The sequence below is a fragment of the Sus scrofa genome, chromosome 15 (assembly GCF_054392235.1).
Source record: "Sus scrofa isolate SSC_HxYL_T2T_F1_AM1 chromosome 15, Sscrofa_HxYL_maternal_Yorkshire_Landrace_v2.0, whole genome shotgun sequence".
NCBI lineage: Eukaryota > Metazoa > Chordata > Mammalia > Artiodactyla > Suidae > Sus > Sus scrofa.
The window spans coordinates 38,823,067-38,839,081 of NC_139397.1; positions in this window are offsets into that span (position 1 = coordinate 38,823,067).

Sequence of the window (16,015 nt, forward strand, 5' to 3'; positions counted from 1 at the left end):
AAACATGGTAGGGTTAACCAACAAAACAAAACAACTTGTTTATAACATTTTTTGTCTAAAGTGAAACATGCTAATTGTGTTTCCTGGGAAGTATGCTCAGTAGAGCTTTTGTTCAGTTAAATTCTATTTCCCCCACCCATTTCTATAATAATCCCAGAGAGTTTATCTTAGTTCAGTTTGATCTCCAATAGTTACTCAAAATGCTTTGGCTTTATTTTTGTTTTCTCTGTTCAGAAACAAACAGTCACAAATGGAACCGTTGACGTACCTAGCAACCAAAAGCCTCCACTGCCAGTGCTCCCATAAAGTGAATAGTCAACCCCTTGTTTATTGAGTGTTGATTTCATTTATTGGATCAGATCTGGCTTATTTTTATAATTTCCGTCATATGCAGAGCCTACTCTTGCAAATCTAATTTTAACCAACAGTTCAAACTTTTCACCCTCTAGAGAATTCATTAGAACTTTAACTTCCTGAAGAGTCTATCTGCTATAAAGTAACTAGTTCTTGAACAATAACCATAGTTTTTAACACACTGCTGAACTTCCAGGAGGTAAGGGAAATCACCAGGGCAGAAAATAAATGAGAACACACATGCACACACATAAGCAGAACAGTGCTGTCCTTGTCTCCTGGAGGAAGCAAATTTAAGTCCTTTCTGGGGAAAGGACTCAACCTCAGTTCAGATCAAACAAATGGGAGCTCAATCTTAAGATCTACAAACTGCAGGTGAGAATCAGCAGAAACACAACTCCAAGGAGTAGAATTATCAAATAGAATAATGATATATACAAAGAATTTAAAAGTAGAGTCATGAAAATAAGTAGACATAAGACACTATGAAAGGACAAGACATGATGAAAAATAGAACCTTCGGACAGGAAAAACTGTTGGAAAACAAACCTAATTTTGAGATTTAACACATTAAAGAAAATTAGTAGCTTCTAAAGTGGAGCTGAAGAAATTACCCAGATTTCCAAAAAAAAAAAAAAAAAAGACAAATGGATTAAAAAATACAAAAGAGAGGTTAAAATGTTAAAGTCTGACATACAAATAACTGGAGTTCCAGAGAGAAAGAATGGTGGAGAGGCAAATTTTAAAAAGATAAATGTAGCGTTCCCATAGTGGCTCAGCAGTTAACAAACCTGACTAGCATCCACGAGGATGCGGGTTTGATCCCTGGCCTTGCTCAGTGGGTTAAAGATCCTGTGCTGCCGTGAGCTGTGGTGTAGGTCACAGACTCAGCTCAGATCCTGCGTTGCTGTGGCTGTGGTGTAGGCTGATAGATAAAGCTCCAACTGAACCTCTAGCCTGGGAACCACCATGTGCCTCAGGTGCAGCCCTAAAAAGAAAGAAAAAAAATTTTTAATTAAAATAAAAAGGTAAAGGCTAAAGATTTTCCAGAAGTAATAAAAGATGTAATCCAAAATAATCAGAAAGTACAATGCAGAAAAGCAAATTTTAAAAATAAAACACTGGAGTTCCCGTCATGGCTCAGCGTAATGAACCCAACTAGTACCATGAGGATACGGGTTCGATACCTGGCTTCACTCAGTGGATTAAGGATCCGGCATTGCCATGACTGTGGTGTAGGTCGCAGACACGTCTCAGATTCTGTGGATCCCGAATTGCTGTGGCTGAGGGGTAGGCTGGCAGCTGTAGTTCCAATTTGGCAACTGTAGCTATAATTTGACCCCTAGCCTGGGAACTTTCAAATGCCAAGGGTGTGGCCCTAAAAATCAGTCAAGCAGTCAAACAGTCAATAAAATAAAACTAAAACACTAAGAAGCCCTTATAAGCTTCCAGAGAAAAGTAACAGATTTTTTTTTTTTTTTTGTCTTTTTTTGCCTTTTCTAGGGCCGCTCCCTCGGCATATGGAGGTTCACAGGCTAGGGGTCTAATCGGAGCTGTAGCCACCAGCCTACGCCACTGCCACGGCAACGCAGGATCTGAACCACATCTGTGACCTACACCACAGCTCATGGCAATGCTGGATCCTTAACCCACTGAGGAAGGCCAGGGATCGAACCTGCAACCCCATGATTCCTAGTCAGATTCGTTAACCACTGAGCCATGATGGGAACTCCAAAAGTAATAGATCACTTAAACTGACATTATAACAGACAGCTTAACAAATCAATGGAAATCAGAAAATAGCAATCTAATATCTTGAAAGTACAAAGAAGAAATAATTGTCAACTTGGAATTATAAATATTGAAATACTGATTTTCAAGAAAGGAAAAATACAAAAATTTAGAAGGCTTATCAAAATTCTTATCTATAGAACTTCTAAAGAATACACTTCATGTAGAAGGAAAATGATCCCAAAAGGGGAATCTGGAAAACACTAAGGAATGGTGAGCAAAGAAATGCTGACCATGAAAATAAATATAAACAAGCCTTATCTACCTAAATAATAATGTCTATTTATGTTGGCTGTTTTTTTAAGGACACACTGAAAAAATAACAATGACTTGTAAGGGATTGAGTTAAAGTGTTCTGAGAGCCTTGTATTTGTTTGGGGTAGGGAAAATTATGGACTAATTTGGATCTTATTAAATAGGTCTGGAAAAATGTCAGGGTAACCAATGAAAAGTTAAAAAAATAACATCCAAATCCTTAGGAGAGGAAAAATGAAATAATAAAGTAAATGAACAAAATTTTTAATTCTTGAAAAGCAAAAAAAGAGAATATAGCATAGCAAAGGCAGGCAGGACACGTTGAAAACAAAAAGTAGATGTTAGAAACATATCCATATATATCAATAATCACAAAAGATACAACTGGATTAAACTATTGAGTTAAAAGATAAAGATTGCCAGATTGTATTTTTCAGTATAGTAATATGCTATTATTTTTATCTTTAGGTAAAGATAAAGGTATGATAAAAGATGTTAGGCAGAAACAAACTAAATGAAAGTTGGGGTGGCTAGATTATTATCATATAAGGTATAGTTTATAACAAAAGGTATTATTAGTGATAGAATCACTATAGAATGATGAAAGAAAAAATAATTGTATGCATTTAATAATAGAGTTTTAAACTCACAAAGCAAAAAAAAAAAAAAAAAAACAGAAATGTGGACAAATCCATCATCATACAGACAAAAAACTATGCATGTATGTGTGTGTAACAATACAATAAGCTTGATGTTATAAGATATAGGGAAATTCTATTCCTCTCAAGAAAACAAATAGAAAACTTATTAGACTGGAGCAAATCTCAACAAATTTCAAAAAAAAAATCATACAAATTACATTCTCTAAACATTGTGCAAAAAATTTAGAAATCAAGAATAAAGACTATATTTAAGTGCCCACATTTTATTTATTTATTTATTTATTGCCTTTATTTAAGGGCCACACCCAAGGTATATTGAAGTTTCCAAGCTAGAGGTCAAATGTGAGCTACACCACAGCCATAGCAATTCAGGATTCTATCTGCATCTGCAACTTGCACCACAGCTCACAGCAGTGCTGGATCCTTAACCACTGAGTGAGGCCAGGGATTAAACCTCTATCCTCAGGGATAATAGTTGGGTTTGTTATCACCGAGCCACAACAGGAACTCCTTAAATGCCCACATATTTTGAAATTTAGAATACACACTTCTAAATAAATCATTAATCAGAAGAAATTGCATCTGAAATGTTTCAAAAATTTAGAACTTAATGGTAATTAAGTATCTCTGTACCAAATATTTGAGGATGTAGCAAATATATGTAGCAAATTGATTTAGTTAGAAGGAAATCAATAATCTCAATAGGAAATAATGCACTAAGCCAATCTAAAAAAAGTAAAAAAGAAAATATACTAAATGTAAAAGCACAAATTGGTGAAATAGAAAACAAAGATCAGGAGTTCCCACTGTGGTGAAGTGGGTTAAGAATCTGACTGCAGAACTCTACCTACCAGTAGACAGGCACCAGTCCTCCCATCAGGAAGCCTGCAGCAAGCCCCCATACCAACTTCAGTCACCCACAGGAGGGACAGACATCAGAAGCAAAAGAGGCTACAGCACTATTCTCTGAAAAAGGGGACCACACTAAAAATCTATACAAAATTAAAAGGCAGAGAATTATGACTCAGATAAAGGAACAAGAAATAAGAAAACCAGGAGTTCCCATCGTGGCTCAGGGGTTAACGAACATGACTAGTATCCATGAGGATGCGGGTTCAATCCCAGGCCTCACTCAGCAGGTTAAGGATCTGGCATTGCCATGAGCTGTGGTGTATGTCACAGACACGGCTCGGATCTGGCATTGCTGTGGCTGTGGTGAAGGCTGGCAGCTGTAGCTCCAATTCGACCCCTAGCCTGGGAACTTCATATACCATGAGTGTGGCCCTAAAAAGACAAAAGACAAAAAGGAAAAGAAAAATAGCTAAGTGATCTGGAAATAAACTGGAGGCAAAGATTGATAAATTGCAAGAAACAGTGATGAAACAGATGATGTGAAGTTTAAGCCAATAGAGATACAAAATATAATAACTGAAATTTGAAAATTCACTAGAAGGAATCAACAGCAAAATACAGGAGGCAGAAGAACGAATATGCAATGTGGAAGACAGACTGGTGGAGATCACTAATGCAGAACAGAAAAGAGAAAAAAAGATTGAAAAGAAACGAAGACAGTCTGAAAGAATGCTGGGACAACTTTAAATGCACCAACAAACAGGGGAAGAAAGAGAAAGGACCAGAAAAAATATCTGAGGAGATGTTAGCCAAAAAACTTCCTAACATGGGGAAGGAATCACTCAAATCCAGGAAGCACAGTGAATACCATATAAAATAAACCCAAGGAGGAACACCCCAAGACACATATTAAACCAAAATTAAAGACAAAGAGAAAATATTGAAAGCAGCTAGGGAAAAGAAAGAAATAACATACAAGGGAAACCCAATAAGGTTATCAGCTGACTTTTCAGCAGAAACTCTGCAAGGCAGAGGGGAGTGGCACCATATATTTAAAATGATGAAAGGAAAAAAAACCCCAACCAAGATTCTACTCTACCCAGAAAGGCTCTCATTCAGATTTGAAGGAGAATTCAGAAGCTTTACAGACAAGCAAAAGCTAAGAGGATTCAGCATAACTAAACCAGCTTTACAGCAAATACTAAAGGAAACTGTCTAGGTGGAAAAGAAAACATCACAACTAGAAATGAAAATATTACAAATGAAAAGACTCACCAGTAATGGCCTACATATAGTAAAGATAGGAAATCATCCACACAAAAATATGATACCAAAAGAAACAGTGAAGAAATAGATATGTGAAGATTAAGCAATTAGAGATGAGAAAAGGAGGGTACAAATGCAGGATAGTGGAGATGCATTTGCAATTAAGAGATCAACAACTTAAAACAATCATGTATATATGTGTGTGTATACACTCCTATGTCAAAACTTCATGGTAACTCCAAACCAAAAATCTAGATACACATAAAAATAAGAAAAAGCAATCCAAACACAATGCTAAAGGTAGTCATCAAACCACAAGAGAAGAGAACAGGAGAATAAGGGAAGAAAAAAGACCAACGAAAACAAATCAAAACAATTAATAAAATGGCTATAAGAACATACATAGTAATAATTACCTTAAATGTAAATGGACTAAATGCTCCAACCAAAAACATAGACTGGCTGAGTAGATACAAAAACAAGACCCATGAATATGCTGTCTTCAGGAGACCCACTTCAGCTCTAGGGACACATACAAATTGAAAGTGAGAGGATAGAAATCAAAAGAAAGCTGCAGTAGCAATACTCATATCTGCAAAATGGACCTTAAATAAAGATTATTATAAGAGACAAAGAAGGATATTACATGATGATCAAAGGATCAATCCAAGAAGAAAACATAAAAATTGTAAATATATATGCACCCAACATAGGATCACCTCAATATATAAGGCAACTGCTAACAACCTTAAAAGGAGAAATAACACAATAATAGCAGGGGACTTTAATACCTCACTTGCAGAAATGGGGTGTCTGATCATCCAGAGATAAAATCAACAAGGAAACACAGGCCTCAAACGATGCATTAGACCAGATGGCCTTAATAGATATTTGCAGAATATTCCATCCAAAAGCAGCAGAATATACATTCTTCTAAAGTGTACATGGAACATTCGCTAAGACAGATCACACTCTGGGCCACAAATCAAAGCTTGGTAAATTTAAGAAAAATGGAATCATATCAAGCATCTTTTCTGACCACAACACTATAAGACTAGAAATCAACAACAAGAAAAAAACCTGCAAAAAAAACACAGACACGTGGAGATGGAACAATATGCTACTTAGCAACCAATGGATCACTGAAGAAATCAAAGAGGAAAAAAATACCTAGAAGAAAATGACAACAAGACGTAATAATTCAAAACCTATGAGATGCAGCAGAAGCAGTTCTAAGAGGGAAGTTTATAGCAATACAAGCCCACCTCAGGAAACAAGAAAAAGCTCAAATAAACAACCTAACTTTACACCTAAAGCAACTAGAGAGAGAACTGACAAAACCCAAAGTTAGCAGAAGGAAAGAAATCATAAAGATCAGAGCAGAAATCAATGAAATGGAAACAAAGAAAACCATAGAAAAGATCAATGAAACTAAAATCTGGTTCTTTGAAAAGATCAACAAAGTTGATAAACCCTTAGCCAGACTTATCAAGAAAAAAAGAGGACTCAAATCAATAAAATTAGAAATGAAAAAGAAGTTACAATGGACATCATAGAAATACAAAGGATCATAAGAAACTATTACAAGCAACTATATGCCAATAAAACAGACAAACTGGAAGAAAAGAATAAATTCTTAGAAAAGTACAGTCTTCCACTAAACCAAGACGAAGAGAAAAGATGAGTGGACCAATCGCAAGTCTGAAACTGAAACTGTGATTTAAAAACTTCCAACAAACAAAAGTCCAGGACCAGATGGCTTCAAAGGTGAATTCTACCAAAAGTTTAGAGAAGAGTTAATACCTATACTTCTGAAAATATTCCAAAAAATTGCAGAGGAAGGAAGACTCCCATTCCATGAGGCAGCCATCACCCTGATACCAAAACCAGACAAAGATAACACACAAAAAGAAAATTACAGGCTGATATCACTGATGAACATAGATGCAAATCCTTAATAAAATACTAGCAAACCGAATCCAGCAATACCATTTAAAGGATTGTACACCACAATCAAGTGGGATGTATCCCAGGACTGCAAGTATTTTTCAGTATCTGCACAACAATCAGTGTGATACACCACGTTAACAAACCGAAGAATAAACCATATGATCCTCTCACTGGTGCAGAAAAATATTTTGACAAAGTCCAGCACCCATTTCTGATTAAAAACAAAAAACAAAAAACCCCTCCAGGGAGTTCCCATTGTGCAGCAGAAATGAATCTGACTAGGAACCATGAGGATGCAGGTTTGATCCCTGGCCTCATTCAGGGGGTTAAGATCCGGCATTGCCAAGAGCTGTGGTGTAGGTCACAGACACAGCTCGGATCCTGCATTGCTGTGGCTGTGGCTGGCAGCTGCAGCTCCAATTGGATCCCTAGCCTGAGAACATCCACATGCTGCAGGTGTGGTCAAGAAAGAAAGAAAGAGAAAAGACTACCTTCTTCCTCATTCTTTTAGTAGACATCAGGCTTCCATCACTAGCTCCTCCTTTGTATTGGGTAAGAGAGTACTTGACCCTATGAGGTCAAACTAGGACTGCCACGGTACTTGTTCAAATCAGCAAAAGGGTGGCAACATATGCTAAATATGTTGAATCATCTCAGGTTTCTGTTTGAGGGTCTCCTACTTTGGAATCTCATCTTTCCCTTAAATTCCTGTCCCATTATCTTGCTGAACTTAAGGGCAGGCCTAGTCTTACCTTTTACTTAATGACCTGAGGCATATCTATCTTGTGCTTTTGCTTATGGTTTTATAGTTAAGCAAGTCTGCTTGGTTCCTTCCACAATGTTCTGATAGCTTTCTTGAGCGATCATTAACTTACAGTGGTTCCCCCAGAGTTCCCTATGTTTCCCTTTCTATCTACGGTCACCTACTGGGACTAATACAATACTTGCGTAACTATCTGACTCTATCCCTATCATCCCTGTCGACTTAAAAATGCACAACCTGAAAGTTGAGAGTTGAGTTTTATTTAGGGCAAAATTATGACTTAAGCCCAGGAGATAGTATCTTGGTTAACCTTGAGAAATCACTCCGAGGCAATGAGCGGGCAGCTAGGATATATAGGAGTTTTTTGCAACAAAGAGAAGGTAGTAGGAACAAAAGATTTACAGAAAACTAGTTCTATGGGAAGATATAAAGGTCTAGGCTTACTGGAATCACTCCTTTGATGTGCACCAGTGTTCTTTGCTTTTTTCCTAAGTTCCCTCAGGGCTCACCAGCTCATCCTTGGGAGGGGCTTCCCTCACAGATGACCAGGGCACCCTTTGCTTTGTCTGCTTACTACAGCCCAGGAAGCAGAATTTCAGACAGCTCTGAAATACCACCCCAAAGAGAAAAGGGGAAATATCAAGATATAAGTGATAAAGGTGAAGGAGGAGGTGCAGGCAGCCATGCACACATTTTACAGAAGTTTGCTGCTGGTCTCGTGAAGGTTACTATTAGTCATAGACATCAGTCATCATGAAGGATTTTAGTGTTTTTCTGGTTATAAGGAGATGCAAGAATTGGGCTCATAAAATCTTCTCCTAAAAATATCTAACTATATGAAGACCTATTCTTCCAGTTCTCCCAGAGCACAGAGTGCCTTACTCCTGGTCTCCCCCCTGAACTCTGCTCAGGGGGTGCTATGGGTTGGCAGCTGCAGTGGCTCATGATTTAATCCATATAGAGGCAGAAGGCAAGGCCCAAACTTCAGTTCACATCCCCAAGCTACCATTTTAAGGGCTTCTCAGTGTTTCTCATCCTCTATTCAGCTACCTATTGCTGAGGCTAATCCCAAGCAAGTGTTGTTGAGAGGCGGGAGCTTCTTTCTTCTGCTCAGCCCCAATTTGTCGAACAGAGATTGTACCTTGGGTGTGGGGTACTTAAGGGTATGCCCTTCCACCAACCAATAAGGTGTCAGCTTCATGCCAGGAAAGACAAGCCAAGGGCACTTCAGGCTGCCATTGCCACATTCCAGTGATCACTCAACTCTCAACTCAGAGAGAAACTGGTCATTATCCCTGCCTGCAGCTCTAGAGCCCCGGCTCAGAGATATTGCCTGGGTAGAAAAGCAGGTTGTGGAGTTCCTGTCGTGGTTCAGTGGAAAGGAATCTGACTAGGATCCATGAGGACGCAGTTTCAATCCCTGGCCTCTCTCAGTGGGTTAAGGATCCAGCGTTGCCATGAGCTGTGGTATAGGTTGAAGACACAGTTCAGATCTGGCATTGCTCTAGCTGTGGTGTAGGCCAGCGGCTACAGCTCCGATTGGACCCCTAGCCTGAGAACCTCCATATGCCTCGGATGCAGCCCTAAAAAGACAAAAAAAGAGGAAAAAAAAAAGAAAAAAGAAAAGCAAGTTGTAAAATTGGTACCTCCTAATCTCTTCCCAAAGGAACTGATTTCATTTTCAACATAGCAAGGAGAAGTTCAAACTTAAGGGCACTGTCAAGTACAGTGGAGGTTTTGGAAAAAGCAACAGGGAGGAGATTCATGAATTTTTAAGAAAACACAAACCTAGACTGTAGGTGACTATAGGATGAGAAAACCATGGAGTAGACTGCTTGGGTGAAACCCTCCTGGGGTCAGAACAAATATCAAACACAGATCTCAGAAATTATTCCTTCAAAAGAGCCACACTTGATTAGATTAGTCTGCAGAACAATTTATACCCTGGGCCATTCATGATTATGAACAAACGAGCAATCAGCTAGTGATTAGTGGAGTTTAACACCTGGGTGAGGTCAGGGAAAGAGAAAGAGAGCCCTACCAATACCACTAATACCCCAAGTAACATCCAAGTTGGACCTCCTGAAGGAGCCACTGTCAGAAGCTTCGCACTGTACTAGAGGGAGGAAATAAATGTCACTAAAATAGTCCAGTCACTAAAAAGCAAATAAGCAAATAAAAATAATAAACCTTGGTGGGGGTACCAAGAGTTGCTACAGTGTATTATCTAAAATGTCCAGTTTCAAAAGTTCTCATGTGGTACAATGCCGATTAAGGATCCAGCATTGCTGCAGTCGTGGCAAAGGCTGTAACTGTGGCGTGGGTTCGCTTACTGGCCCAGGAACTTCCACATGCCTCAGGCGCAGCCAAAAATGAAATAAAATAAAATGTCTGGTTTCCAACAAAAAATTATGAGGCATGAAAGAAATAGGAAAATACAACCTATTTACTATTGAAAAAAATAGACAGCAAAACTGCCTGTGGCAACAACCAGATATCATATTTCACAGAAAAGACCACAAAATACCCACTACAAATATGTTCCAATACAAAAAACGAATGAAGACATTCACAAGTAAACAAAAACTGAGATAATTCAACACTAGCAGGCCAGCCCTACAAGATATACTAAAGGGAGTTTGGGGGGCTGAATTAAAAGGACACTAGAGAGTAAATCAAATCAGATGAAGAAATAAGGGCTATCAACAGATGTATTTTTTATTTGTAATATTTTCTCATCTGATTTAAAAGACAACACCCAAGCAATAATTATATATCTGAGTCGATGGGCACACAGCATATAATGATATAATTTGTAAAACATCAGCACAAAGGAGGGAGGATGGAATGGAGTATACAGGGGCAAAGTTTTTGTATAATACTGAAACTAAGTTGGTGTTAACCCAAACTAAATTGTTATATAAGTTAATGTTAGTTATAATTCTAAAGACAACCAGTGTGAAAATAACTTAAAATATATAATAAAACAAATGACAAGGGAATTAAAATGGTACACTAGAAAATGTCTAACACAAAAGAAAGAAATAATGGAGAAATCAAGGCACAAAAAAGAAGACATAGAAAACAAATAACAAGATGGCAGACATAAACCCCACTTTATCAGTAATTATATTAAATGTAAAAAGATTTAACACCCAAATTAAAAGGCAGACTCGATTTTTTTTTTTTACATGACCCAATTAGTTGTTAGCTATAGTAGACACACTTTAGATTTAGAGTCAAGGTAAAAGGATGGAAAAAGATACTCTATGCAAGCAGTAATCAAAAAAACCTCACATGACTATGTAATAAAAGACAAGTAGACTTTAAGACAAAACTTACTAATGGAGGCAACATTTTAAAACAATGAAAGAGTCAGTATAGGCGTTCTTGTCATGGCTCAGCGGAAATGAATCTGACTAATATCCTTGAGATCACAGGTTTGGTCCCTGGCCTTGCTCAGTGTGTTAAGGATCTGGCTTTGCAGTGAGCTGTGGTGTAGGTCGCAGATGTAGCTTGGATCTGGTGTTGCTGTGGCTGGGGTGTGGGCCAGCGGCTACAGCTCCAATTCAACCCCTAGCCTGGGACCCTCCATGTGCCAAAGGTGCAGCCCTAAAAACAAAAAACAAAAAACAAACAACAAACAAACAAAGTCAATATAATCAATAATATATAACAGTTATTAACAGTTACAAGCTTATATGTACCTAAAAACTGACCCCAAAAATAAATGATGTAAAAGCTGCCAGAATTGAAGAGAGAAATAGTTAATTCAAAAATAAAGTTGGAAGAGTTCCCATCGTGACTCAGTGGGATAGAATTTGACTAGCATCCATGAGGATGCAGGTTCAATCCCTAGCCTTGCTCAGTGAGTAAGGATCCGGCATTGCCATCAGCTGTGGTGTAGGTCACAGACTCGGCTCGGATCTGATGTGGCTGTGGCTATAGCAAATGTCAGTGGCTACAGCTTTGATTCAGCCCCTGGCCTGGGAACCTCCATATGCCATTGCCCTAAAAAGCAAATAATAGTAATAATAATAATAATAATAATAGTTGGAGATTTCAATAGCCTATTTTCAATAATGAGTAGAAAACTTCACAAAAGAGCAAAAAGAAAAGCCAATATTTGAACATATAAACCATTTAGACTTAACACGCATCTACAGAACACTCCATCCAACAACACTAGTGTAGGTACACTTTCTTCTCAAGTACACATGAACCGTTCTCTCCCACAGACTATACATTAGGCTATAAAACCAGTTCCAATGAATTTTAAAAGACTAAAATCATACAAAGTATGTCTTCTAATTCACCAATATCTGGAAGTTAATCAACATATCAACAAGTCAAATAAGCAATAACAAGGGAAAATATTTTGAGATGAATGAAAACAGAAATATAACATATCAAACCTTATAGGAGATCACTAAAGCAGTGCTTAGAGGAAAATTAGAGCTGTAAATATTTATATTTAAAAAGAAGTTCCCTTGTGGCTCAGTGGGTCAAGGATCCAGCATTGTAACTGGATCATTGTAACTTCTATGGCATGGGTTCTATCCCTGGTCCAGGAATTTTGACATGCTGCGGGCACAGCCCAAATAAATAAATAAATAATAAATAATAAAAAGAAGAGTTCCCGTCGTGGCTCAGTGGTTAACGAATCTGACTAGGAACCACGAGGTTTCGGGTTCGATCCCTGGCCTCGATCAGTGGGTTAAGGATCTGGTGTTGCCGCGATCTGTGGTGCAGGTCACAGACTTGGCTTGGATCTGGCATTGCTGTGGCTCTGGTGTAGGCCAGTGGCTACAGGTCCAATTGAACCCCTAGCCTGGGAACCTCCATATGCCAAAGGTGCGGCCCTAGAAAAGACAAAAAGCCAAAAAGCCAAAAATAAAAATAAAAAAAATAAAAAGAAGAAAAATCTCAAATCAATAACCTGAATAAATAGAAAAGAAAGAGCAAACAAAACCTCCCAAAAAGCAGATGGAAGGAAATAATAAAGACTAGAATGGAAATAGGAGTTCCTGTAGTGGCTCAGTGGTGAACGAATCTGACTAGGAACCAGGAGGTTTCCGGTTTGATCCCTGGCCTTGCTCAGTGGGTTAAGGATCCAGCATTGCTGTGAACTGTGGTGTAGGTCACAGACGCGGCTCAGATCCCACATTGCTGTGGCTGTTGCATAGGCCAGCGGCTAGAGCTCCAATTAGACCCCTAACCTGGGAACCTCCATATGCCGAGGGAGTGGCCCTAGAAAAGGCAAAAAGACAAAAAAAAAAAAAAGGAAAAAAATGAAATAGAGATTAGAAAAATGTAAGAGAGAATCAACAAAACTAAAATTTGGTTCTTTCAGAAGATCAACAAAATTGACAAACATAGACTGATCAAGAAAAACAAAAGCCTTAAATTACTAAAGTCAGAAATGAAAGTGGGGACATTACTACAGAAATAAAAAAAAATTACATATAATACTATGAGAAACTACTAAGCCAAACTCTTAGATAGCCAGCCTTTTAAGACAAATTCCTAGAAAGTCACAAAGTACTGATCACATAGAGAAGAAATAAAACATATGAACAGACCTGTAGGTAAAAACACCAAATTTGTAATCAAAACAAACTTTCAACAGAAAAGACCCAGACCCAGAGGCTTCTATCTAATGTGGGTTTTTTTGTTTTGTTTTTAATTACTTAATGAATTTTATTACATTTATAGGTGTACAACAATCATCACAACCAAATTTTACAGCATTTCCATCCCAAACCCTCAGTGTATCCCCTCATCCCCTGATTCTATCTGATGTTTAAAGAAGAATTAACAGCAATATTTCATAAGTTCTTCCTAGGTATTAAAAAATTGAGGACCACTTCCTTGAACTCATACCCCCACCCAATTCCCCCCCGAAAAGCTCCAGGGCCTCAGAATGTGACCTTATTAGGAGGTAGGGTTTTTACAGAGGTAGCAAGTTAAAGTGAGGTCATTAGGATGGGCTCTAATGTGTGTATCACATATTATATTTGTGTGTAACATATTACTGTGCCTTTAAAAGGGGGGAAATTTGGACACATATACACATAGAAGGAAGATACTGTGAAGAGACATTGGGATAAGATGGTGACTACAAGCCAAGAAAAAGGCCTGGAATAGATATTTCCTCACAGCCTTCAGGGGCAACCAACCCTGCTGCCACCTTTATTTTGGACTTCTACTTCCAGAATTATTAGACAACAAATTTCTATTGTTTAAGCCATCCAGTTGTTAATACTTTGTTACAGCAGCTCTAGAAAACTAATATATTTCCCAACTCATTCTGTGCAGCCAGTATCACCATGATACCAAAACCAGACAAAGATATCACTAGAAAAGAAAACTCAGAATTCCCGTTGTGTCTCAGTGGGTGAAGAACCCAACTATTTTCTATGAGGATGCAAGTTTGATCCCTGGCCTCGCTTAGGGGGTTAAGAATCTGGCATTGTCATGAGCAGTGGTATAGGTCACAGATGTGGCTCAGATCTGGCATTACTGTGACTGTGGTGTAGGCCAGCAGCTGCAGCTCTGATTCAACCATTAGCCTGGGAACTTCCAAATGCCACAGGTACAGCCCTAAAAAGAAGAAAAAGAAAAGAAAAAACTAAAGAGCAATACCTTTTATGAATATAGACACCAAAAAATCCTAAATAAAATACTAGAAAATTAAGTTATATATTACCAAGTAGATAAACAGTGTAATAGACCGTATTAATAGATTAAAAGTCAAAAATCAAATAATTACCTTACAAGATTTTTTTTCAAAGCATACTACAACTGAACATCCTTTCATGATAAAAACCCACAACAAATTAGGAATAGAAGAGAACTTCCTCAACCTGATAAAGGGCATCTATGAAAAACCCAAAACTAACATAATTAATGGTGAAAGACTATTTTATTTTCTCCTAAGATCAAGAAGAAAACAAGGATGTCCACTCTCACCAATACTGTACTGGAGTTCTCCTCAGGGCAATTAGACAAGAAGAAAAATAAAAGACTGGAAACTAAGTAAAACTATCTCTGTTTACAGATGGCATGACCTTGAATATAGGAAATCCTAAGGCATCCACTAAAAATATTAGAGCTAATAAATTAATACAGCAAGGTTATAGGATATAAGATCAGTATGTAAAATCAGTTGTGCTTTGATGTCCTAGCAATGAATAATACAAAGATGAAATAAAGAAAAAAATTAGTTATACCACCAAAAAGACTAAAATACTTAAGAATAAATTTAGCAGAAAGGTGTGAGTACACTTAAGTACACTGAAAAATATAAAACATTATTGAAAGAAATTAAAGAAGACCTAAATAAGCGGAAAGATACCCCATCCTCATGGACTGGAAAACTTAATGACAATATTCCCCAAATTGATCTACAGATTGAATGCAATTGCTATCAAAGTTCCATCTGGCTTTCTTTTGTTTTTGGCAGAAATCAAGAAAGAGATCCTAAAATTTATATGAAAATGCAAAGGGCACAGAACAGTCAAAACAATTTTGAAAAGAATAAAATTGGGGGGCTCACACTCCCCAATTTCAAAACTAAAATAAAGCTACAATAAATAAGACTGTCATAAAGATAGACAAGAAGATCAACAAAATAGAATTTAGAGACCAGTAATAAACCCAACACCTATGGTCAATTGGTTTTAAACAAGGGTACCAGCTGATTGGTGAAAGAATTGTCTGTTCAACAAATGGTGCTAGGACAACTGGATAGTCACATGCAAAAGAAAGAAGTTAGACCTCTACCTTACACTACATATAAAAATTAACTCAAATGGATCAAAGACACAAATATACAAGATAAAAGTATAAAACTCTTAGAACAAAACATAGATGTGAATCTTCATGGCCATGGATTAGGCAATGCTTTCTTAGCTATGGCATGTAAAGCACAAGCAACACAAGACAAAAGATGAATTGGAATTAAAAACTTCTGTATTTCAAAGGACATCACCAAGAAGTGAAAAGACAACCCATAGTATGGGAGATAATATTTACAAATAGTTTATCTGATGTGGAACTTGAATCCAGACTGTATGAAGAACTCTTACAGCTCAACAGTAAAAAGACAAATAACTCATTT